The sequence below is a fragment of the Ranitomeya variabilis genome, chromosome 6 (genome assembly GCF_051348905.1).
Source record: "Ranitomeya variabilis isolate aRanVar5 chromosome 6, aRanVar5.hap1, whole genome shotgun sequence".
Lineage (NCBI taxonomy): Eukaryota > Metazoa > Chordata > Amphibia > Anura > Dendrobatidae > Ranitomeya > Ranitomeya variabilis.
The window spans coordinates 342778268-342804489 of NC_135237.1; positions in this window are offsets into that span (position 1 = coordinate 342778268).

Genomic DNA, 26222 nt, shown 5'->3' on the forward strand with positions numbered 1-26222 from the left:
GGGGCCGTGCCCCTCTCTTTCAACTTATCGGGGCAGACCTTAAGGTGATCCCTGGATACCGCTGTCGAGGTCTCCCCTCTGTCCTTGCTGATGAGACAGACCTTAGTGTTGTCGAAGTCGGATGGCAAGATGGTATACGGTTCCGCTTCCCATTGGTCATCAAGCTTGTGTAACCTCCTCTTTCGTTTAAGCACTTGCTCACCAGGTGACAGGGGAATCGCAGGAGCGTGTTGATTGTAGTCCCTTTCTTGTTTCTGCCTAGCCTGGGCGAGACTTCTCTCCACACACTCCTGTACTTCGCGGTATCTTCGCTGCCTTTCTGTATCCCAATCTGCCTCCGGCGAGGTATCTTCGGGTACTAGGACCCCCATGTCCAGATCAACGGGTAACCGACTAGACCTTCCTCGCATCAGGTACGCTGGAGTACAGTTGGTGGAACTTACTGGGATGTGGTTGTACATATCCACCAAGTCAGGCAACTTTGTCGGCCACAGGTTCCGTTCCTCCACAGGCAAGGTCTTCAATAAATCGATTACTACCTGGTTCATCTTCTCGCACATCCCGTTGGTTTGGGGGTGGTACGGTGTAGTTCTGATCTTCTTACACCCGTACAACTGGCAGAATTCTTGGAACACTTCCGCTTCGAATGCAGGCCCCTGATCGGTCAGTACTTTCTCTGGGTAGCCATGGGGTCTACAAAAGTGCTGCTGGAAGGCCCTGGCGGCAGTCCTAGCTGTTAGATCCTTGACAGGCACAACCACCAAAAACCTGGAGTAGTGGTCCACGATGGTAAGGGCGTAGATATAGCCCGACCGGCTAGGCGTCAGCTTCACATGATCCAGCGCGACCAGTTCGAGCGGCCGTTTGGTGATGATAGGCCGCAGGGGAGCCCGTTGACTGTCACGGTCCTTCCTTCGCAGACTACACGGACCACACTCTCGACACCACTTCTCAATGGTTCTCTTCATGCCAATCCAATAGAACCTCCCTCGGAGCAGCTTCTCCAGCTTCCTCCATCCGAAGTGTCCGGCTCCATCATGGTAGGCTCCCAGAACCATGGGCGCATCTCGCCTTGGCACCACTATCTGCCACACCAATTCATGAGTACGTGGGTCGATGCTCCTCCTGCACAACTTGCCATCATGGATAAACAGTTTGCTTCTCCCCTTCCACAGCTGTTGAGTTTCTTGTGGATCATCTGGGCCAGGGTGCAACCCAGCCTGCGTCAAGAGTTCCTTCACCTGACGGACCGCGGGGTCACTATCCTGGGTTTCTGCCCATCCGTGGTGGGGCAGGGGATTCAGCGTGGCATCCGGTTGGTTCTTGTGCCTGTTCTTCACATGGTGAGAGTTCTGAGTGGCTTTGGGGCGATGGAAGGCAGGCAGCTCCACCTCTTCAAGTGCCTCCGGGTCTTCTCCCACTTCTGGTAGATTGGGCATTCGGGACAGAGCATCGGCATTGGCATTCTGGTGTCCTGCCCGATATTTGATGGTGAAATCATAGTTGGACAGCCGGGCCATCCACCGTTGTTCCAAAGCCCCGAGTTTGGCAGTACCCAGATGCGTTAGCGGATTGTTGTCCGTGAAGACGGTGAATTTCGCGGAGGCCAGGTAGTGCTTAAACCTCTCTGTCACTGCCCAGACGAGGGCCAGGAATTCCAGCTTAAAGGAACTATAGTTGTCAGGGTTCCTTTCCGTGGGACAGAGTTTCCTGCTGGCGTAAGCGATCACCCTTTCTTTGCCGTTCTGAACCTGGGACAGCACGGCTCCTAATCCCACATTACTGGCATCTGTGTACAGCACAAACGGTTGATCGTATTCGGGGTAAGCCAGTATCTCTTCTCCCGTCAGTGCCGACTTCAAACAGGTGAAGGATTCCTCCAGCTCTTCGTTCCAATCAAAGGGGGTTTTCCTCCCCTTGGTCTTCTTTGGTTGGCCCACCAGCAGATTTTGCAAGGGTGCGGCCTTCTTGGTGAAATCCTTAATGAATCTCCGATAGTAACCTACCAACCCGAGGAACTGCCGGACTTCGTGGAGGTCACTAGGCTTTGGCCAGTCCTTGATCACTGTGACCTTGTCGGGGTCTGGGGCCACTCCTTCAGCGCTCATCACATGGCCCAGGTACTGCACTTTAGGTTTGAGCAGATGACACTTGGACGGTTTCACCTTTAAGCCGAATTTGGACAGGGCTTCGAACACCTCGGCCAGGTGCTTCAGATGGTCTTCGTAGGTCTTAGAGAAGACAATGACATCATCCAAATACAGCAGCACAGTTTCAAAGTTCATGTGTCCTAGGCAGCACTCCATCATCCTCTGGAACGTTCCTGGAGCATTGCACAGTCCGAAGGGCATGTAGTTGAACTCGCAGAGACCCATTGGTGTCGTGAAGGCCGTCTTCTCCTTGTCCGCCTCCGCTACAGGAACCTGCCAGTACCCACTGGTGAGATCTAAGGTAGAGAAGTAGTTAGCAGATTTTAAAGCAGCCAGAGATTCCTCTATCCTGGGCAGTGGGTATGCGTCCTTATGTGTAATGCAATTCAACTGCCTGTAATCAACACACATCCTCATTGTACCATCTTTCTTTTTAACGAGGACTAACGGAGCTGCCCAGGGGCTACAGCTGTCTCTCACCACCCCAGCCTCCTTCATTTCCCGCAACATGTCCTTGGCACACTGGTAATGAGCTGGGGGTACAGGGCGATATCTCTCTTTTATGGGTCGATGATCTCCCGTGGGGATGTGATGTTGGATCCCTTTCACCTGCCCAAAATCTGAGGGGTGTTTGCTGAATACCTGCTCGTACTCGTGTACCACCCTGTAAGCCCCCTGTATTTGATGAGACGGGGTGGAGTCAGTGCCCACATGCAGTTCCCGACACCAGTCTTTCGAGTGCTCTGCAGAACCTTTGTTCTCCGCCACGTTTGACGGGACCAAGGGTTCAGGTGTCTGTATTACACTATTATTGACAGTGAACAATTTGGCGAGCGTGGTATACTTGGTTAGGTGGACCTCTTCCTCCCCACAATTGAGGACACGTACGGGCACTCTCCCCTGTCGGACGTCAACCACCCCCCGGGCTGTCAGAACAGTAGGCCTATTGTCTGAATATACAGGTTCCACCAAGGCCTGGTAGTCCTTACCCCTGAGGCCTATGGCTGCTCGACACCATATTAACATTTCACTCTTGGGAGGTATCGCGATGGGGTTTGAATCACTTACAGTGACACGACCAATCTCACCACCAGTCAGCTCTACCTGCTGTCTCTGCATCAGATCTCTGATTTCCTTCTGCAGGGCACGTTGCTCACTGTGGCCAGCGTTTTCTGCCACCTGTTGCAACAAAACAATCACTTCTGCAAGACAATTTTCTATAACATTAGTACCAAGAGTCATCATGGGATTACATTCTCGACGATCAATATCTACAATCACAATCCCTTGGGCTTTCAATTCCACCCGCCCCACTTTGATGGTGACCTCCTTATACCCCACTTGTGGCAACGGCTGACCATTACTGGCGATTATGGTGAAATGATCGTCAGGGCCACGAGTAATATCAGCGTCCTCCCAATACCGTTTGTAGAGCACGTAAGGTATAGTCGTCACCTGAGAACCGGTGTCCAGCAAAGCATTCAAGGGGATTCCATCAATCACTACAGGGAGAACTGGTCGTCCTCCAATATACTTGGTTCTCCAATGCTGCGGGCCTGACCGTCCTACTCCTGGGGGTTGGCCCTTTGCCCCAGGGGTTGCTCGTTTAAAGGACAGTACCTTGCAAGATGGCCCACCTGATGACAGCGGCGGCAGATGGGTCGTCCATCCTGGTGGAAGCGATCGTCGGGCCGGCTCCTGGTCGGCGGAGTCCTCCTCCGTCGCATCCAAGGGACATCCTCCGGGCTGGAAGCCAACTGGATCTTCTCTTTGGGGGCCTCCTGTAGGGACTGCACCGTCCGGGCCAGGGCAGCAACGCTCTTGGTTAGCTCTTGCATCTGGAGACGGAGTCCTGCAGGGGAGTCGTCCTCGAAGCTCTGGGCGTCGGCCTCCGCGGCAACTGGGGTATCCGATGCCACCTCCTGGTGGTAGGTGAGAGCGGGGCGCCTGGGTGGCACTGCGCGGCTGGGCTGCCGCTCCTGCAATGCCTGGATAGCTTTATCTTTAAACTGCGCAAAAGTCAAGTCTGGATTTTGCATGGCCAGGAAGTGCAATTGGCCCCGCTGGTGACTGCACAGGAGCCCCTCGATGAACCGCTCCTTCAGGATTTTATCCTCATCCTGCATGCTGCCGGGGTCACTCTGCTTAATGGCCCTCATCGCTTCCTGGAGATTAAGGGCATAGTCCCGTAAGCTATCCTGCGACCTCTGTTTGCATCCATAGAAAGTCAGTTTAATCTCTGTGGCAGTGCGAGTATCAAAGGTGGCTTTAAGCTTGGCAAAAATCTGTTGTGCAGTTCCTTTATCCTCAGCGGGCCAGGATTTCACTTCTCTCAGAGCCGCCCCAAAGAGTTGACCGGTTATCATATGGACCTTCTGAGGCTCGGTTAGGGGATAGAACTCGAGTAGGCTGCAGAGCCCTTCTTTAAAGTCAGTGAATGTATGCGCCTCCCCAGAGTATCGTGGGAGCCAGGTCGCTCCGGGCAGGTAGGGCATGGAGAAGGGCATTATGGCTTTTGCGTTAGCGGCGATGTCCGACTGGCTGATGGGGGCAGCGGGCTCTGCGGCAGCCAGTGGCGGTATTAGGGCCGCGGCTTCGCCCGCTGCGGGGACCGGAGCTGCCCCTGCGTCCGCGGCTGCGACCGCCACCTCCTCTCCTCCCGACTCGGACATGGCCGTCCCTTCCTCCCACTAACCTGCTGGAGGTCGGAGTTCCTCTTCCGGGATTGGCGTCTCACCGCGCTTTCCGTTCCGCGCTTCTTTTGGCCGATCCCGCCCACGTAGCTAAGGCTCCTCCCTCCGCGCGCGGCAATGGCGAATTTTGGCGGTAACTTTCCGCTGCAAGCAGTAGCACACAGTTCTCTCAATAAAGTACAGTTCAAGCACGACAAATCACAGTCTCCAGGCACACATGACCTGATTCTTCAGGCTTAAGTAGATCCTGTTCGTGACGCCAAGTTGTGGAGCGCCCCCACACCGCCGCAGGGCCGAGGGGTACCCGGAGCCGGGCCTCTGGGATCTCAGTCCTGGGGTTGTCACGGTGGCTAGACCCGGTCCGTGGCCCTGTCTGTCAGTGGGGGACGTCCGTTGCAAATAGGTGCTGTTAACGGTGGTATAGCGGTGCAGTTGTGGGGTGCAGGTCGCGGTAAATAACGAGGACACCAGGTTGTAGTCTCTTTACCTCTTTACTGAAGATGTGGGAGACCTCAGTCCAGAGCGCTGTTAACTGGGTTTTCAGAGACCGGCCGGTCCAACGACACATCAGGAGCTCTCTTTACAGGTGGGAATCAGTATCTACCTTCTAGCGCTGTGTGTTGTAGTTCTTCCCTGCTGAGCTCCCGGGATAGTCCTCACAACTGTTTCTTTCTGTCTCTACTGTTCCTTCTCCGTCCTCCAGTTGATATGGTAGGACGCACCCGTATGACGGGGTAGGCCTGGAGTTCTTCCGGGACCCTAGAGTCGCCCCTCTCCCACAGCTGCCTCCGTTGTCTGCTTAGGTGTTAAGTGAGACAGCCAACCTGTAGTTAGCTGCCCTGCCGTGGTTTGCAATGTACTTAAAGTCTCTTACTTGCTCGGCGTTCCGGCCACCGACTGTTTGCGCCTCAGAAGGATGTTGCCTCGGTCTAACAGCAAGACCCCTTCTGGTATTTCTCCTTTTCTGTATTCCCGTTGTTTACTGGTCAGTTCTGCTCTGAGGAGTCTGCCAGGATCCCATCCCTGACAGGTCCTCTCACTAGCTCTTCCCAGCTACTTCTCCCCGTCTTCCTGTCCAACCCCCAGTTTTACCAGAGTTGTGAGGAGTGGCCTACTAGATAGGACCACCCCCCCTGGTGGCCGGAGTGTGAAGTGTGGTGTGAGTGTACCTGATCAGAGAAACTCCCTAGTGCAATCAGACGCACCATAGCTCCCCGTAGTGGCGGAGCCACAGCACTGCAACAACCAGGACTCTGGGGTGCTGCACTAGCATGCGCCAGTTGTCATTTTCAAGGCATACTCAGTATGCATTCCCAGCTCACTGCACTATACTTATTTGAAAGCATGCTGATTTTGCGCTCCCTTGCTGGGTTTAACACCTTCCCGACATGCTTTGTACATGTACAGTGCTGCGGGAGCTGCGTTCATGCAAAGCACTGAATATGTATGGCACCGCAATCACGGGGGCTCAAGCTGAGTGCTGCCACGATCGGTGCAGCAACTCCCATGATCGGTGCCAGCGCCAATTGTGGGCGTTTAACCACCTCTTATCCTGCTGTTAATAGTGACAGCGACATCGAGGAGCATCGCACAGAGAGTGAGCTCCCTCTCTGTTTCCATCAGCACAATGCGATGCGATTGTACCAATAAAAATGTCAACGTGTCCTGCAAAAAAGCTGTCACATGACTCTGAGGGCTAAAATATTGAAATATTATACCTGTCCTTAATATGGTGATGTCAAAACTAATTTTTGCAATAAAAAGCATCTTTTAGTGTGTGACAGCAGCCAAACATAAAAACCCAATATAAATCTGGTATATTTTTAATCGCACCGACCCAAAGAATAAAGTCGCCTAATCACTTATACCACACGAGGAATGGCGTAAAAAAGAAATACAACTAATTCTTCACCTGCTCTTGATTTGTTCATTCTGTGTGCCAAAGATAGCATTAATGCTTGGTGAACATTTATCCTGCCCTCTACGATGAGTGCTGAGGAAAACCTGCGCTCCAGAAGTCAAATAGCACTCAGTCCCTCCCGAGTCTTGCCATATGGCTAAGCATTACTGTACAGCCACATATGGAGTATTTCCACATTCAGCAGATGGTGGACACATTTTGGTGCCATTCTTACCCATTTTCCAGCATGAAAATGTAAAATTTGGGGCTGACACACAATCTTGGTAGTAAAAATGTAAATTATTTTTTCTTCACTGCCCAATGGTATAAAATTATGTGACCCACCTGTGGTGTCAATATGATCACTGCTCTCCTAGATGAATTCATTGAGAGGTGTAGTTTGTAAAATGGGGTCAATTATGGGAGGTTCTGCTGTTCTGGCACCTTAGGGGCTCTGCCAGTGTGACATGGCAACCTCAAACCAGTGCCGCAAAATCTGCACTGTAATATGGTGCTCCTTCCCTTCTGAGGTTTGCACTCAAAAATAGTTTTGACCACATATGGGGTATCGGTGTACTCAGGAGAAATGGCACAGTAAATTTTGGGGTCCATTTTCTCCTGCTATCCTTGTAAAAATGCAAAATTTAGGGTTAAAAAACATTTTTGTGGGAAAAATGTGATTTTTTTTTATTTTCACGGCTCAACGTTATAAACTTCTGTGAAGCACCTGAAGTTTCAAGGTGCTCACCACACATCTAGATATCACATCCCTGAGGGGTCTAGTTTCCAAAATTGTGTCACTTGTGGGGGGTTTCCACTGTTTAGGAACATCAGGAGATCTCCAAATGCGACATGGCATCGCAAATTATTCCAGCAAATTTTGCATTCAAAAAGTCAAATGGCTCTCCTTCCCTTCCAAGCCCTGACTTGTGCCAAGTTGTTTTTCTCCACATCTTGGGTATCAAAGTACTCACGGCTCAATGTTATAAACTTCTGTGACGTACCTTGGGGTTCAAGGTTCTTAATACAGATTTAGATAATCTCCCAGAGAGGTGTAGTTTCCAAAATGATGTCACTTGTGGGGGTTTTCCAGTGTTTATGCACATTAGGGGTTCTCCAAACGCGACATGGCGTCTGCTAATTATTCCAGCAAATTTTGCATTCAAAAAGTCAAATGTCTCTTCTTCCCTTCCATGCTCTGCTGTGCGCCCAAACAGTAGTTTTCCTCCACATATTAGGTATCGGCGTACTCAGGAGAAATTCATCAACAATTTGTATAGAGCAATTTCTCATATTACCCTTATGAAAATGAACAATTTAGAGCTAAAAATCATGTGAGTTTTTTAATTTTCATTTCTCAAAGTTATAAACTTATGTGAAACACCTGGGGTTTGAAGGTGCTCACAGCACATCTAGATAAGTTCCCTGTGGGGTCTAGTTTCCAAAATTGTGTAACTTGTGGGGGATTTCCACTGTTTAGGCACATCAGGGGCTTTCCAAACATGACATTGCGTCTGCTAATTTTGCCAGCAAATTTTACATTCAAAAAGTGAAATGGCGCTCCTTTCCTTCCGAGCTCTGCTATGCACCCAAACAGTGGTTTTCCCCCACATATCGGCATACTCAGGAGAAATTGCACAAGAAATTGTAAAGAAAAATTTTGGTGAATAAAAGTTAAATGTTTATTTTTTCCTTCCACATTCCATTAATTCCTGTGAAGTACTTGAAGGGTTAATAAACTTCTTGTATGTGGTTTTGAGCACCTAGAGGGGTGCAGTTTTTAAAATGGTGTCACTTTTGGGCATTTTCTATCATAAAGTCACTTCAAATATGAGGTGGTCTCTAAAAAATGGTTTTGTAAATTTTGTCTTAAAAATGAGAAATCACTGGTCAACTTTTCACCTTTATAACTTCCTACCAAAAAAAAAAATGTTTAAAAATTGTGCTGATGTAAAGTAGACATGTGGGAATTGTTATTTATTAACTATTTTGTGTGACATGACTTTGATTTAGGGGCATGAAAATTAAAATTCGGAAAATTGGAAAAGATACAAACTTTTTGCCAAATTTCAGATTTTTTTCACAAATAAATGTAAGTCATATCAAATAAATTTGGATAATATCATGAAGTACAATATATCACAAAAAACAAGCTTCAAAGAAGTGGGATCCATTCAAGCGTTCCAGAGTTATGACCTCATAAAATAACAGTGGTCAAATTGAAAAAATTGACCTGGTCAGGAATGTGAAAACAGGCTTCAGGTTAAAGGGGTTAAAGAGAAGTAATGCGACTCCAAGAGAGAGCTCTAAGTGCTTTAAAATGGAGAGAATGCAGCAAGCAGGGAGAACAGACCAGCCCCTGAATTAGACATCACCTCTTTTTTCACCGCTGATGTCCATTTCAGGTGTTGGCCTGGTTTCTGTTCTCCAAGCTTCTCCTTTTCAATGTAACACTTTCTTAAAGCAGTGCTATAGGACCATACTTTTTATACTCCACCGCAAGTGCTCCATTGCTTGGCTAGCCAGTAAAGGACTTAAAGAACAAAGAATAATGGCATGGCCCGCTCTCCATATCTGAACTAAACCCTATTGAAAACGTATGGGCCCTTCTTAAAAGTGAAGGTAAACAGTATATTTCTTTGAACAATGTCTGGGAGGCTGTGGTTGGTGATGCTCAAAATGCTGATCGTGTGATTAAGAAACTAACAGACTCTGTGGATGAAAGGCTTATGACTGTTATTTAAATTAAGGGTGGCTTTATTGGCATTTCAGAAGTGTGTTTTTGCACATTTTGAGTTGTTTGGTTCTTATTCTCACTTTAACAGATGGAACTAAACAACTAATGTCGCGTTTAGAGAGCCCCAGTGTGCCTAAACATTGGAGCTCCCCTATAAATGACCCTGTTTTGGAAACTAGACCCCCAAGAAACGTATCTAGATGCATAGTGAGCACTTTGAACCCCCAGGTGCTTCACAAATTTATCCGTAAAAATTAAAATGTACTTTTTTTTCACAAAAATTTTCTTTTAGCCTCAATTTTTTCATTTTCACATAGGCAACAGGATAAAATGTATACTAAAATTTGTTGGGCAATTTCTCCTGAGTACACCGATGCCTAATATGTAGGGGTAAAACACTGTTTGGGCGCACGGCAGGGCTCGGAAGGGAAGGAGCGCCATTTGACTTTTTGAAAGGAAAATTGGCTCCAATCGTTAGCGGACACCATGTCACGTTTGGAGAGCCCCTGTGTGCCTAAACATTGGAGCTCCCCCACAAATAACCCCATTTTGGAAACTAGACCTCCAAAGGATCTAATCTAGTGGTGAGCACTTTCAACCCCCAAGTGCTTCACAGAAGTTTATAACGCAGTGCCGTGAAAATAAAAAATCTTTTTTTTCCTCCAAAATTTTTTTTTAATCCGCAATTTTTTATTTTCACAAGGGTAACAGGAGAAATTAGACCCCAAAAGCTGTTGTCCAGTTTTTCCTGAGTAAGTTGGTTCCCCACATGTGAGGGGGAACCACTGTATGGGCACACATCGGGGCTCGGAAGGGAAGTAGTGACGTTTTGACATGCAGACTTTGATGGAATGGTCTGCAGGCGTCATGTCGCATTTGCAGAGCCACTGATATGCCTAAACAGTAGAAACCCCCCACAAGTGACCCCATTTTGGAAACTAGACCTCCCAAAGAACTTATCTAGATATGTGGTGACTACTTTTTACCCCCAAGTGCTTCACAGACGTTTATAACGCAGAGCTGTGAAAATAAAAAAATCTTTTTTTTTCAAAAATGATTTTTTTTAGCCCGCAATTTTTTATTTTCACAAAAGTAACAGGAGAAATTGGACCCCAAAAGTTGTTGTCCAGTTTGTCCTGAGTACGCCGATACCCCATATGTGGGGGGGAACCACTGGGCATACATCGGTGAAGTAGTGACGTTTTGGAATGCAGACTTTGATGGAATTGTCTGCGGGTGTCATGTCGCGTTTGGAGACCACCTGATGTATCTAAACAGTGGAAAACCCCCAATTCTAACTCCAACCCTAACCCCAACACACCCCTAATCCTAACCCTACTCCTAATCCTACCCCTAATCCCAACCCATATCCTACACCTAATCCCAACCCTAACCCTAATCCCAATCCTACCCCTAATCCCAACCCTAACCCCAACCCTACCCCTATTCCCAACCCTAACTCTAATCCCAACTCTAACCCTGCACCTAACCCCATCTCTATCCCTATCCCTACCATTTATCCCAACCCCATCCCTAACCCTACCCCTAATTTTAGCCCCAGCCCTAACCCTAATGGGAAAACTGGTGCAGTGGGGTGATCACTGGGGCAGGGAGGAGATCTGCAGGGCAGGGGGGATATCAGCGGGGCAGGGGGAAGATCAGCATTGCAGGGGGGAGGTCAGCTTCGCAGGGGGGGAGATTAGCATGGCAGGGGGGAAATCAGCGTCGCAGGGGGAGATTAGCATCGCAGGGGGATCAGCGTCGAAGGGGGGTGATCACCGGGGGCAGGAGGGGGCTGAGGATATGCAGGAGGAGATGAGCCTGCTGCAGCAGCAGGTGGGGGTGATCAGGGGGTTATCACCAGGGCAGGGTGAGGGAGTGATCACCGGTGCAGGGGGAGGGAGCGGAGGATGAGGGGGAGCAAAGGTCGGGGGGGGAACAGGGGAGGGAGCAGAGGTTGGGGGCGTGGAATCGGGTGGCAGGAGGAGCAGAGGGGAGTACCTGATGGCGGCGGTGATGACGGCGATCGAGGTGAGTATGTGGCAGGGCAGCATGCAGGCACCTCGCTGTTCAGCTTCCATGGACACCATGAAGCTGGACAGCGAGGCAGCCATCGCTCACTCCGCCCCTCCACATCTGAATGGAGAGCTAGTGTCATATGGACGCTAGCTCCAATCAGACCTGGGGGGTGACAAAAAGTGTCACCAGAGCAATCGTAGCCAAGGGGGGGCAAAGCCACCCCACCCCCGGGCTAAAGTACAAGTCCCCCTGTTCCTGCAGGTCGGGTGAAATTTGAGTTAACCCTTTCACCCGATCTGCAGGAACACGATCATTCTGTGACACAGCATATGCGTCACAGGTCGGATTGGCACCAACTTTCATGATGCATACGCTGTGTCACAGGTCGAGAAGGGGTTAAAATCTGAAATGTTGACCTACTGAAATGTATGTTCAGTAAATGCACTCAATACTTGGTCGGGGCTCCTTTTTCATCAATTACTGCATCGATGCGGCATGGAGGCGATCAGCCTGTGGCACTGCTGAGGTGTTATGGAAGCCCAGGTTGCTCTGAGAGCAGCCTTCAGCTTGTCTGCATTGTTGGGTCTGATGTCTCTCATCTTCTTCTTGACAATACCCTTTAGATTCTCTACTGGGTTAAGGTCATCAAGCACAGTGATACTGTTGTTTTTGATACTGTTGTTTTTAAACCAGGTATTGGGTACTTTTCGCAGTGTGGACAGGTGCCAAGTCCTGCTGGAGAATTAAATTTCCATCTCCAAAAAGCTTGTCGGCAGAGGGAAGCATGAAGTGCTCTAAAATTTCCTGGTAGACAGCTGCACTGACTTTGGTCTTGATAAAACACAGTGGACCTACACCAGCAGATGACATGGCTCCCCAAACTATCACTGATTGTGGAAACTTCACACTAGACCTCAAACAGCTTGGATTGTGTGCCTCTCCACTCTTCCTCCAGACTCTGGGACCTTGATTTCCAAATTAAATGCAAAATGTACTCTCCTTGTGTAGTGTGTCAATGACTGCCTTCTGGACATCTGTCAGTCAACCAGACTAAGGGACCTTTTTAAACTCTTAGGAAGCCTTTGCAGGTGTTTTTGTTAATTATTCTGATTTACTGAAAAAATGACTTTTTGGTTTCCATTGGCTGTAAGCCATAATCATCAACATTACCAGAAATAAACACTTGAAATCACTCTGTTTCTAATGACTCTATATAATATATGACTTTCACTTTTTTTATTGAAGAATTGAAATAAATTAACTTTTTCATGATATTCTAATTTTGTGAAAAGCACCTGTATGAGGAAAAACTAAAAGCACCCTATTTCACTTCTATGGTTTATGTATTAGGACATCACAAAACTAATTGACTGGCAATGGAAGTCAGAGACCCAGCCTAGGTCTCCCAGTAAGTAGCCATCAAACCCAGATCATTACTAGTTCCCTGATGTCATGGCACAAAAAGTTCCAGAAATAAAACTGGTCTGATGCTGTCAAGAATCACCCGCAATAAAGGTGTAGCGCCACCTAACGTCCGAGGCAAAACCTGATATAGATGTTACAGCATCAGATGAACAACAAAACACGAAAAAATTATAGTCATTACTTATTTAATAAAAACTAGGATATTTCGCAGAAGCAGTGTACAGAAAAAATAAGTACACCCTTACTGCTGCCTTAGGAATTAACAGTATACATAGCAGAAAGGTGTTGCTCATTAAATATCCTTAATTACTTGTTTATCAGCAAGTGTATCCAACACTATAAAAGCAGATATTCTATAGCAATTTCCTGGTCACGCATTCAGGCGTGTGTTAACACAATGCCAAACAGTAAAGACATCAGTAATGATCTAAGAGAGACAATTGATGAAGTCCATCTAAGGGTTATAAGTAACTACGGGCGAATTCATTTGAGTGGAATTGTATGCTCTTCAATTTTTACAAAAATTCATATTCTCCAAAAGAGAGGGGTTTTTGCACTTTTGAATTCAATAAAGTGTCTGTCATTTTGTTTACCCATAGAAGGCCAAAAAAGGTTACAAAAAACTTATACTCACCTCACAGCTCTCCTGTACTGCTATCCCCTTAGCCCACCCTTCGGTCCTCTGCGCTGCTTCTTTTTTGTTGTTTCCTATTGTAAACATCTTTTTTGCTCTGCTATGTTCAAGATTGGGGCTTCTGAAGCTGACTAGGACTGTGAAGTCACGGCACACAATGCTGTTGCGGCACATTTCGTGACCTTACTGAATGCGTTCCCCGCTGCACTAACTAAGCCTTGGTCAATGCAAGTTGTAACCAACACGATGTGGACCCTGACAGCATGGCGACCAATGATAACAGAGGCCTACACAATTGTTGAAACCCTGGCCTAGAATTAAGCACGCCGATGATGATGCCTGAGATTGGGGTAGTGAAGAGGTCTTAAAAATCACATGTCTAGGCTAGGATACAGCACAACAAATAAATCAAACCACAGTGTGTCCATTAATAATGAAAAAATGAATTAAAAAAAAAATAATGAAAACAATGTGACAAAAATGGGATAATAGGGAATAGGGGTTGTTCACGCAGAAAAAAATCACAATATGTGGGCTAATATACCAGATAGTTCCCAAATAGTTTACCCTACCTAGCAGTGGAGGTGGGCACCATAAGTTTCTATAGTATGGCGCCCCCACTCCTCTACGGCTATCCCTAGAATCCCTGGTGTACCCTAAACCTAATCTGTAGTTAAAAATTATCAATGATAGTGCGATCTAGGACATCATTAATTGTAAATGTTGTGACTCCTTTGCAGAGACACTATATCAGTGGTGAAGAAAAAGGGAACTCACCACTATTTATAAAAAAATTGGGATATACCTTTATATTCCTAAGCAGCAGAAAAAGGACTTAAAAATCCTACAAAACATAGGGAAAAATATAAGCAGAGCAGAAATGTTTACTTGCCCATGCCTCCAGACAAATGCACTAACAGGATGCAGTGGACCCACTTAACACAGGTGCAAAAAAAAAAAGCCGCTGAGGCAACCACTCACGGCCTGCCAATCCATGGAGGGGGTGATTGCCTGGCATATTAATGCACAAAAAAGGTCTGTTTGTGGCGCTGTTCACACAAAGGCGATGCAGAGCATCCGGCTTACAGCCTATTGGTCACGTCCCTACTATTAGACTAGGCGGGCTGTCCAGTGCTATCCAGAATGCATCCCATGTGAACAGACACCACAGTTCACAGAGCCAAATGGGCCCAACTGCATCCTGAAAAATAAAGTGCAAAAAACACATACAAAAATATGTGAGGTATTAGTTGATACTTTGGCCAAAATATGTAAGCTTGTAACCCACGTCACAGGTCCTCACGCTTATGAGTCCTGACTCTATTCCTAAGCAGCAGAAAAAGGGCTTAAAAATCCTACAAAATATAGAGAAAAATATAAGCAGAGTAGAGATGTTTACCTGCCCAGGCCTCCAGACAAATGCACTAACAGGATGCAGTGGACCCACTTAACACAGGTGCAAAAAAAATCCTACAAAACATAGAGACCTGCATCATATACATAGTCGCACTTGCCTGGTTCTCAGAGGCCTCCCTTAGATGCAGGGACACATCTTCACATAAAGAGACAGAGTCCAATTCCAACTTTAACCCCTTAACGACCGCCGATACGCCTTTTAACGGCGGCCGCTAAGGGTACTTAATCCACAGCGCCGTTAATTAACAGCGCTGTGGAAAAAGTGAATAGCGCCCCCCAGAGTCGGATTTTCTCTGGGGTCTCGGTTGCCGAGGGTAGCCGAGACCCCAGAGAACATGATTCGGGGGGTTTTTACCGACCCCCGAGTTGCGATCGCCGGTAATTAACCGTTTACCGGCGGTCGCAACAAAAAAAAAACAAAACGCGATTTGCCGTTTAATTTCTCTGTCCTCCGATGTGATCGCACATCGGAGGACAGAGAAATGTGGTCCCCGATGGCCCCCAATAGCCCCCCAATACTTACCTACCTCCCCCGGTGCTCCTCGTGTCTCCCCATGGGCGCCGCCATCTTTTTTCCGGGAAAAAATGGCGGGCGCACGCGCAGTGCGCCCGCCGCCCGGCACCCGGATGTTCTTTGGGGTCTCGGCTGCCGGGGGTAGCCGAGACCCCAAAGAACATGATCGGGGTCGGTTTGCACCGACCCCTGCTTTGCGATCGCCGGTAATTAACAGTTTACCGGCGACCGCAAAAAAAAAAAAAAGCGATCAGTTATTTCTCTGTCCTCTGATGTGATCGCACATCAGAGGACAGAGAAATAGGGGGATTCGGGGACCCTATCATACTCACCCGGGGTCCCTGGGTCCTCTTCTGTCTTCTCCTGCCAGCCGGCTTTTTCATCATGGCGGGCGCATGCGCAGTGCGCCCGCCATCTGCTGCCATCTGCCGGCCGGCAGGAGAAGACAAGTTGGGGCTAAAATTAGGGTTAGGGTTAGGGTTAGAGTTAGGGTTAGGGTTAGGGTTAGAGTTAGGGTTAGGGTTAGAGTTAGGGTTAGGGTTAGGGTTAGGGTTAGAGTTAGGGTTAGGGTTGGGGCTAAATTTAGGGTTAGGGTTAGGGCTAGGGTTAGGGTTAGGCTACTTTCACACTAGCGTTTTTTGGCTTCCGTCGCAATGCGTCGTTGGAGAAAAAACGCATCCTGCAAAAGTGCTTGCAGGATGCGTTTTTTCTCCATTGGCTTGCATTAGCGACGCATTGCGACGGATTGCCACATGTCGCATCCATCGTGCGACGGATGCGTCGTGCTTCGGCGGACCGTCGACACAAAAAAAACTACATGTAACTTTTTTGTGCGACGTGTCCGCCATTTCCGACCGCGCATGCGTGGCCGGAACTCCGCCCCCGCCTCCCCGCACCTCACAATGGGGCAGCGGATGCGTTGAAAAAACAGCATCCGCTGCACCCGTTGTGCGGCGCTTACAACGCTAGCGTCGGTACGTCGGCCCGACACACTGCGATGGGCCGAGTACGACGCTAGTGTGAAAGTAGCCTTAGGCTTCTTTCACACTTGCGTCGGTACGGGGCGGTCGCAATGCGTCGGCCCGATGTACCGACGCACGTTGTGAAAATTGTGCACAACGTGGGCAGCGGATGCAGTTTTTCAACGCATCCGCTGCCCAGTCTATGTCCTGGGGAGGAGGGGGCAGAGTTACAGCCACGCATCCGTGGAAATGGCGGACGCGACGTACAAAAAAAAGGTTACATTGAACTTTTTTTGTGACGACGGGGGCTAAAGTTATGGTTAGGGTTGGGGCTAAAGTTAGGGTTGGGGCTAAAGTTAGGGTTAGAGTTGGGATTGGGGTTAGGGTTTGGATTAGGGTTGGGATTACTGTTACGTTTGGGATTAGGGTTGGGATTAGTGTTACGTTTGGGATTAGGGTTGGGATTAGGGTTAGGGTTGGGATTAGGGTTAGGGGTGTGTTGGATTTAGGGTTTTGATTAGGGTTATGGTTAGGGTTGAGATTAGGGCTGTTTTGGGGTTAGGGTTGTGATTATCGTTAGGGTTGTGATTAGGATTACGGATCGGGTTGAGATTAGGGTTAGGGCTGTGTTGGAGTTAGGGTTGGAGTTATAATTTGGGGGTTTCCACTGTTTAGGTACATCAGGGGGGTCTCCAAACACGACAGCCAATTTTGCGCTAAAAAAGTCAAATGGTACTCCCTCCCTTCTGAGCTCTGCCGTGCGCCCAAACAGTGGTTTACCCCCACATATGGGGCATCAGCGTACTCGGGATAAATTGGACAACAACTTTTGGGGTCCAATTTCTCCTGTTACCCTTGTGAAAATAAAAAATTGGGGGCTAAAAATCTTTTTTGTTGGAAAAAAATATATTTTTTTATTTTCACTACTCTGCATTATAAATTTCTGTGAAGCACTTGAGCTTTCAAAGTTCTCACCAGATATCTAGATAAGTTCCTTAGGGGGTCTAGTTTCCAAAATTTGGTCACTTGTGGGGGTTTCTACTGTTTAGGTACATTAGGGGTCTGCAAAGGCAACATAACGCCCGCAGACAATTCTATCAAAGTCTGCATTCCAAAATGGCGCTCCTTCCCTTCCGAGCTCTGCCGTGCGCCCAAACAGTGGTTTACCCCCACATATGGGGTACCAGCATACTCAGGACAAATTGGACAACAACTTTTGGGGTCCAATTTCTCTTGTTACCCTTGTGAAAATAAAAATTTGGGGGCTAAAAAAATCTTTTTTGTGGGAAAAAAAATATTTTTTATTTTCACTACTCTGCATTATAAACTTCTGTGAAGCACTTGGGCATTCAAAGTTCTCACCACATATCTAGATAAGTTCCTTGGGGGGTCTATTTTCCAAAATGGGGTCACTTGTTGGGGGTTTCTACTGTTTAGGTACATTAGGGGTCTGCAAAGGCAACATAACGCCCGCAGACAATTCTATCAAAGTCTGCATTCCAAAATGGCACTCCTTCCCTTCCGAGCTCTGCCGTGCGCCCAAACAGTGGTTTACCCCCACATATGGGGTACCAGCATACTCAGGACAAATTGGACAACAACTTTTGGGGTCCAATTTCTCTTGTTACCCTTGTGAAAATAAAAACTTGGGGGCTAAAAAATCTTTATTGTTCAAAAATATATATTTTTTATTTTCACGACTCTGCATTATAAACTTCTGTGATGCACTTGGGCATTCAAAGTTCTCACTACACATCTAGATAAGTTCCATGGGGGGTCTAGTTTCCAAAATGGGGTCACTTTTGGGGGGTTTCTGCTGTTTAGGCACATCAGGGGCTCTCCAAACGCGACATGGCGTCCTGTCATGATCTCAATGGCAAGAGAACATAGCATAAGCATATATAGGAACTAGCTCTTGGAAGATGGGAACTGAGCTGACCATGAACTAAACCTAACGCACAACTAGCAGTGGCCGGGTAGCATGCCTACGTTGATTCTAGATGCCCAGCACCAGCCGGAGGACTAAATAAAGCTAGCAGAGGAAAATATTAGTCCTAGCTCACCTCTAGAGAAATACCCCGAAAGGAGACAGAGGCCCCCCACATGTATTGGCGGTGAGTTGAGATGAAATAACAAACGTGGTATGAAAATAGGTTTAGCAAATTTGAGGTCCACTTACTACATAGCAGAAGACAGAAAGGACACTTTCATGGTCAGCTGAAAACCCTATCAAAAACACCATCCAGAAATTACTTTAAAACTCTGGCATTAACTCATAACACCAGAGTGGCAATTCCTGTTCACAAGAGCTTTCCAGACACAGTAACGAAACTACAGCTGTGAACTGGAACAAAATGCAAAAACAAACATGGACAAGAGTCCAACTTATCTAGTAGTTGTCTAGGAGCAGGAACAAGCACAGAGAGGCTTCTGATAACATTGTTGACCGGCAAGAAACTAACAGAGCAGCAAGGTTATATAGCGACTCCCACATCTTGATGGGAACAGGTGAACAGAGAAGATGAAGACACCAGTTCAATTCCACCAGTAGCCACCGGGGGAGCCCAGAATCCAAATTCACAACAGTACCCCCCCCTCAAGGAGGGGGCACCGAACCCTCACCAGAACCACCAGGGCGATCAGGATGGGCCCTATGAAAGGCACGAACCAGATCGGAGGCATGAACATCAGATGCATTCACCCAAGAATTATCCTCCTGGCCGTATCCCTTCCACTTGACCAGATACTGGAGTCTCCGTCTGGAAACACGAGAGTCCAAGATTTTCTCCACAACGTACTCCAACTCACCCTCAACCAACACCGGAGCAGGAGGCTCAACGGAAGGCACAACCGGTACCTCATACCTGCGCAATAATGACCGATGAAAAACGTTATGAATAGAAAAGGATGCAGGGAGGTCCAAACGGAAGGAAACAGGGTTAAGAATCTCCAATATCTTATACGGGCCGATAAACCGAGGCTTAAACTTAGGAGAAGAGACCCTCATAGGGACAAAACGAGAAGACAACCACACCAAATCCCCAACAGAAAGCCGAGGACCAACACGACGGTGGCGGTTGGCAAAAAGCTGAGTCTTCTCCTGGGACAACCTCAAATTGTCCACCACCTGTCCCCAGATCTGATGCAATCTCTCCACCACAGCATCCACTCCAGGACAATCTGAAGATTCCACCTGACCAGAGGAAAATCGAGGATGAAACCCCGAATTACAGAAAAACGGGGACACCAAAGTGGCAGAGCTGGCCCGATTATTGAGAGCGAACTCCGCCAATGGCAAAAAAGCAACCCAATCATCCTGGTCAGCAGACACAAAACACCTCAGATATGTCTCCAGGGTCTGATTAATCCGCTCGGTCTGGCCATTCGTCTGAGGATGGAAAGCGGACGAAAAAGATAAATCTATGCCCATCCTAGCACAGAATGCCCGCCAAAATCTAGACACGAATTGGGTCCCTCTGTCAGAAACGATATTCTCAGGAATACCATGCAAACGAACAACATTCTGAAAAAACAGAGGAACCAACTCGGAAGAAGAAGGTAACTTGGGCAGAGGAACCAAATGGACCATCTTAGAAAAACGGTCACACACCACCCAGATGACAGACATCTTCTGAGAAACAGGCAGATCTGAAATAAAATCCATCGAGATGTGCGTCCAAGGCCTCTTAGGAATAGGCAAGGGCAACAATAATCCACTAGCCCGAGAACAACAAGGCTTGGCCCGAGCACAAACGTCACAAGACTGCACAAAGCCTCGCACATCTCGTGACAGGGAAGGCCACCAGAAGGACCTTGCCACCAAATCCCTGGTACCAAAAATGCCAGGATGACCTGCCAACGCAGAAGAATGAACCTCAGAGATGACTCTACTGGTCCAATCATCAGGAACAAACAGTTTATCAGGTGGGCAACGATCAGGTCTCTCCGCCTGAAACTCCTGCAAGGCCCGCCGCAGGTCTGGAGAAACGGCTGACAATACCACTCCATCCTTAAGGATACCTGTGGGCTCAGAGTTACCAGGCGAGTCAGGCTCAAAACTCCTAGAAAGGGCATCCGCCTTAACATTCTTAGAACCCGGTAGGTATGACACCACAAAATTAAACCGAGAGAAAAATAATGACCAGCGCGCCTGTCTAGGATTCAGGCGCCTGGCGGTCTCAAGATAAATCAAATTTTTGTGGTCAGTCAATACCACCACCTGATGTCTGGCCCCCTCAAGCCAATGGCGCCACTCCTCAAAAGCCCACTTCATGGCCAAAAGCTCCCGATTCCCAACATCATAATTCCGCTCAGCGGGCGAAAATTTACGGGAAAAGAAGGCACAAGGCCTCATCACGGAGCAGTCAGAACTTCTCTGCGACAACACTGCCCCAGCTCCGATCTCAGAAGCGTCGACCTCAACCTGAAAAGGTAGAGCAACATCAGGCTGACGCAACACAGGGGCAGAGGAAAAACGGCGCTTAAGCTCCCGAAAGGCCTCCACAGCATCAGGGGACCAATCAGCAACATCAGCACCCTTCTTAGTCAAATCGGTCAATGGCTTAGCAATATCCGAAAAACCAGCAATAAATCGACGATAAAAGTTAGCAAAGCCCAAAAATTTCTGAAGACTCTTAAGAGAAGAGGGCTGCGTCCAATCACAAATAGCTTGAACCTTGACAGGATCCATTTCAATGGAAGAGGGGGAAAAAATATATCCCAAAAAGGAAATCCTCTGTACCCCAAAAACACACTTAGAACCCTTCACACACAAAGAATTAGACCGCAAAACCTGAAAAACCCTCCTGACTTGCTGGACATGAGAGACCCAGTCATCCGAAAAAATCAGAATATCATCCAGATACACAATCATAAATTTATCCAAATAATCGCGAAAAATATCATGCATAAAGGACTGGAAAACTGACGGAGCATTAGAAAGACCAAAAGGCATCACTAAATACTCAAAGTGGCCCTCGGGCGTATTAAATGCGGTTTTCCACTCATCCCCCTGCCTGATTCGCACCAAATTATACGCCCCACGAAGGTCAATCTTAGAGAACCACTTGGCCCCCTTTATGCGAGCAAACAAATCAGTCAGCAACGGCAATGGGTATTGATATTTAACAGTGATTTTATTCAAAAGCCGATAATCAATACATGGTCTCAAAGAGCCGTCTTTTTTTGACACAAAGAAAAAACCGGCTCCTAAGGGAGATGACGATGGACGAATATGTCCCTTTTCCAAGGACTCCTTTATATATTCTCGCATAGCAGCATGTTCAGGCACAGACAGATTAAATAAACGACCCTTTGGGTATTTACTACCCGGGATTAAATCTATGGCACAATCGCACTCTCGGTGCGGAGGTAACGAACCAAGCTTGGATTCTTCAAAGACGTCACGATAGTCAGACAGGAACTCAGGAATTTCAGAGGGAATGGATGATGAAATGGAAACCACAGGTACATCCCCATGAGCCCCCTTACATCCCCAGCTCAACACAGACATAGCTCTCCAGTCGAGGACTGGGTTGTGAGATTGCAGCCAAGGCAATCCTAGCACCAAATCATCATGTAGATTATACAGCACCAGAAAGCGAATAATCTCCTGGTGATCCGGATTAATACGCATAGTTACTTGTGTCCAGTATTGTGGTTTATTATTAGCCAATGGGGTGGAGTCAATCCCCTTCAGAGGAATAGGAGTCTCCAAAGGCTCTAAATCATACCCACAGCGTTTGGCAAAGGACCAATCCATAAGACTCAAAGCGGCGCCAGAGTCGACATAGGCGTCCGTGGTAATAGATGACAAAGAGCAAATCAGGGTCACAGATAGAATAAATTTAGACGGTAAGGTGCAAATGGAAACAGATTTACCAAGCTTTTTAGTGCGCTTAGAGCATGCTGATATAACATGAGTAGAATCACCACAATAGAAACACAACCCATTTTTCCGTCTAAAATTCTGTCGCTCGCTTCGGGACAGAATTCTATCACACTGCATACTCTCTGGCGACTTCTCAGTGGACACCGCCAGATGGTGCACTGGTTTGCGCTCCCGCAAACGCCTATCGATCTGAATAGCCATTGTCATGGACTCATTCAGACCCGCAGGCACAGGGAACCCCACCATAACATCCTTAATGGCATCAGAGAGACCCTCTCTGAAAGTCGCCGCCAGGGCGCACTCATTCCACTGAGTAAGCACAGACCATTTACGGAATCTTTGGCAGTAAATTTCCGCTTCATCTTGCCCCTGAGATAGGGACATCAAAGTTTATTCTGCCTGAAGCTCCAAATGAGGTTCGTCATAAAGCAACCCCAAGGCCAGAAAAAACGCATCCACATTGAGCAACGCAGGATCCCCTGGTGTCAATGAAAAAGCCCAGTCTTGAGGGTCGCCCCGGAGCAAGGAAATCACAATCCTGACCTGCTGTGCAGGGTCTCCGGCAGAGCGAGATTTCAGAGACAAAAATAATTTGCAATTATTTCGAAAATTCTGAAACCCGGATCTATTCCCCGAGAAAAATTCCGGCAAAGGAATTCTCGGCTCAGATACAGGTGCATGACAAACAAAATCTTGCAAATTTTGTACCTTCGTGGCGAGATTATTCAAACCTGCAGTTACACTCTGAAGATCCATTACAAACAGGTGGACACAGAGCCATTCAAGGGTTAAGAGGAGGTAAGAAGCAGCTAGACAGCAATTAAGGGCTAGGCAGCAAAACTCTGAGGGGAGAGAAAAAAAAAAAAAAAAAAAAAAATTTCCCTTCAACACTTCTTTTTCTCCTGCTTCAGCCCAAACAATTAACACTTTGCGGGCCGGTCAAACTGTCATGATCTCAATGGCAAGAGAACATAGCATAAGCATATATAGGAACTAGCTCTTGGAAGATGGGAACTGAGCTGACCATGAACTAAACCTAACGCACAACTAGCAGTGGCCGGGTAGCATGCCTACGTTGATTCTAGATGCCCAGCACCAGCCGGAGGACTAAATAAAGCTAGCAGAGGAAAATATTAGTCCTAGCTCACCTCTAGAGAAATACCCCGAAAGGAGACAGAGGCCCCCCACATGTATTGGCGGTGAGTTGAGATGAAATAACAAACGTGGTATGAAAATAGGTTTAGCAAATTTGAGGTCCACTTACTACATAGCAGAAGACAGAAAGGACACTTTCATGGTCAGCTGAAAACCCTATCAAAAACACCATCCAGAAATTACTTTAAAACTCTGGCATTAACTCATAACACCAGAGTGGCAATTCCTGTTCACAAGAGCTTTCCAGACACAGTAACGAAACTACAGCTGTGAACTGGAACAAAATGCAAAAACAAACATGGACAAGAGTCCAACTTATCTAGTAGTTGTCTAGGAGCAGGAACAAGCACAGAGAGGCTTCTGATAACATTGTTGACCGGCAAGAAACTAACAGAGCAGCAAGGTTATATAGCGACTCCCACATCTTGATGGGAACAGGTGAACAGAGAAGATGAAGACACCAGTTCAATTCCACCAGTAGCCACCGGGGGAGCCCAGAATCCAAATTCACAACAGCGTCCGATCTCAATTCCAGTCAATTTTGCATTGAAAAGTCAAATGGCGCTCCTTTGCTTCCGAGCTCAGCCATGCGCCCAAACAGTGGTTTACCCCCACATATGGGGTGTCGGCGTACTCAAGACAAATTGTACAACAGCTTCTGGGGTCCATTTTCTCCTGTTACCCTTGGTAAAATAAAAATTTGGAGGCAAAAAGATCATTTTTGTAGAAAAAATGCGATTTTTTTATTTTCACGGCTCTACGTTATAAACTTCTGTGAAGCATGGGGGTTTAAAGTGCTCACCACACATCTAGATAAGTTCCTTAAGGGGTCTAGTTTCCAAAATGGTGTCATATGTGGGGGGTCTCTACTGTTTAGGCACATCAGCGGCTCTCCAAACGTGACATGGCGTCCGATCTCAATTCCAGCCAATTCTACATTGAAAAAGTAAAACGACACTCCTTCTCTTCCAAGCTCTGCGGTGCGCCCAAACAGTGGTTTACCCCCATATATGGGGTATCGACGTACTCAGGAGAAATTGTACAACAACTTTTGTGGTCTAATTTCTCCTGTTACCCTTGTGAAAATAAAAATTTGGGGGCAAAAAGATCATTTTTGTAGAAAAAATTAGATTTTTTATTTTCACGGCTCTACGTTATAAACTTCTGTGAAGCACTTGGGGGTTCAAAGTGCTCACCACACATCTAGATAAGTTCCTTAAGGGGTCTAGTTTCCAAAATGGTATCACTTGTGGGGGGTTTCCACTGTTTAGGCACATCAGGGACTCTCCAAACGCGACATGGCATCCGATCTCAATTCCAGCCAATTCTGCATTGAAAAAGTCAAACGGTGCTCCTTCACTTCCAAGCTCTGCGGTGCGCCCAAACAGTGGTTTACCTCCACATACGGGGTATCGACGTACTCAGGAGAAATTGCACAACAACTTTTGTGGTCTAATTTCTCCTGTTACCCTTGTGAAAATAAGAATTTGTGGGCGAAAAAATCATTTTTGTGAAAACAAATGCGATTTTTTATTTTCACGGCTCTACGTTATAAACTTCTGTGAAGCACTTGGGGGTTCAAAGTGCTCACCACACATCTAGATAAGTTCCTTGGGGGGTCTAGTTTCCAAAATGGTGTCACTTGTGGGGGGTTTCCACTGTTTAGGCACATTAGGGGCTCTCCAAACGCGACATGGCGTCCGATCTCAATTCCAGCCAATTCTGCATTGAAACAGTCAAACGGTGCTCCTTCACTTCCAAGCTCTGCGGTGCGCCCAAACAGTGGTTTACCTCCACATATGGGGTATCGGCGTACTCAGGAAAAATTGCACAACAAAATTTGTGGTTAAATTTCTGTTTTTACACTTGTGAAAATTAAAAAAAATGGTTCTGAAGTAAAATGTTTGCAAAAAAAAGTAAAATGTTCATTTTTTTCTTCCACATTGTTTTAGTTCCTGTGAAGTACGTAAAGGGTTAATAAACTTCTTGAATGTGGTTTTGAGCAGCTTGAGGGGTGCAGTTTTTAGAATGGTGTCACACTTGGTTATTTTCTATCATATAGACCCCTCAAAATCACTTCAAAGGTGATGTGGTCCCTAAAAAAAACATGGTGTTGTAAAAATGAGAAATTGCTGGTCAACTTTTAACCCTTATAACTCCCTAACAAAAAAAAATTGTTTCCAAAATTGTGCTGATGTAAAGTAGACATGTGAGAAATGTTATTTATTAACTATTTTTTGTGACATATCTCTCTGATTTAAGGGCATAAAAATACAAAGTTTGAAAATTGCAAAATTTTAAAAATTTTCGCCATATTTCCATTTTTTTCATAAATAATCGCAAGTAATATCCACTAACTTGAAGTACAACATGTCACGAAAAAACAATCTCAGAATCAGCGGGATCCGATAAAGCGTTCCAGAGTTATAACCTCATAAAGTGACACTGGTCAGAATTGTAAAAATTGGCTCGGTCATTAAGTACCAAATTGGCTCTGTCACTAAGGGGTTAAACGTAGAACTTTACTTGTTTCCAATCGTAGCACGTCCACATCAGTTGCAGCATCAACATAGAGTTCTGCACAAATCACATCCTTCTCTTTCCCTGTGCTCTTCCCTATGTCCTTCAGTTGATACCCGGGTTGTACTGTTTCAACCGGTACTGCAATATCATCCCTGTTCAGTTTCACTACATTCACGATTTCCCTTGTCCATTTTTTCCAGACAT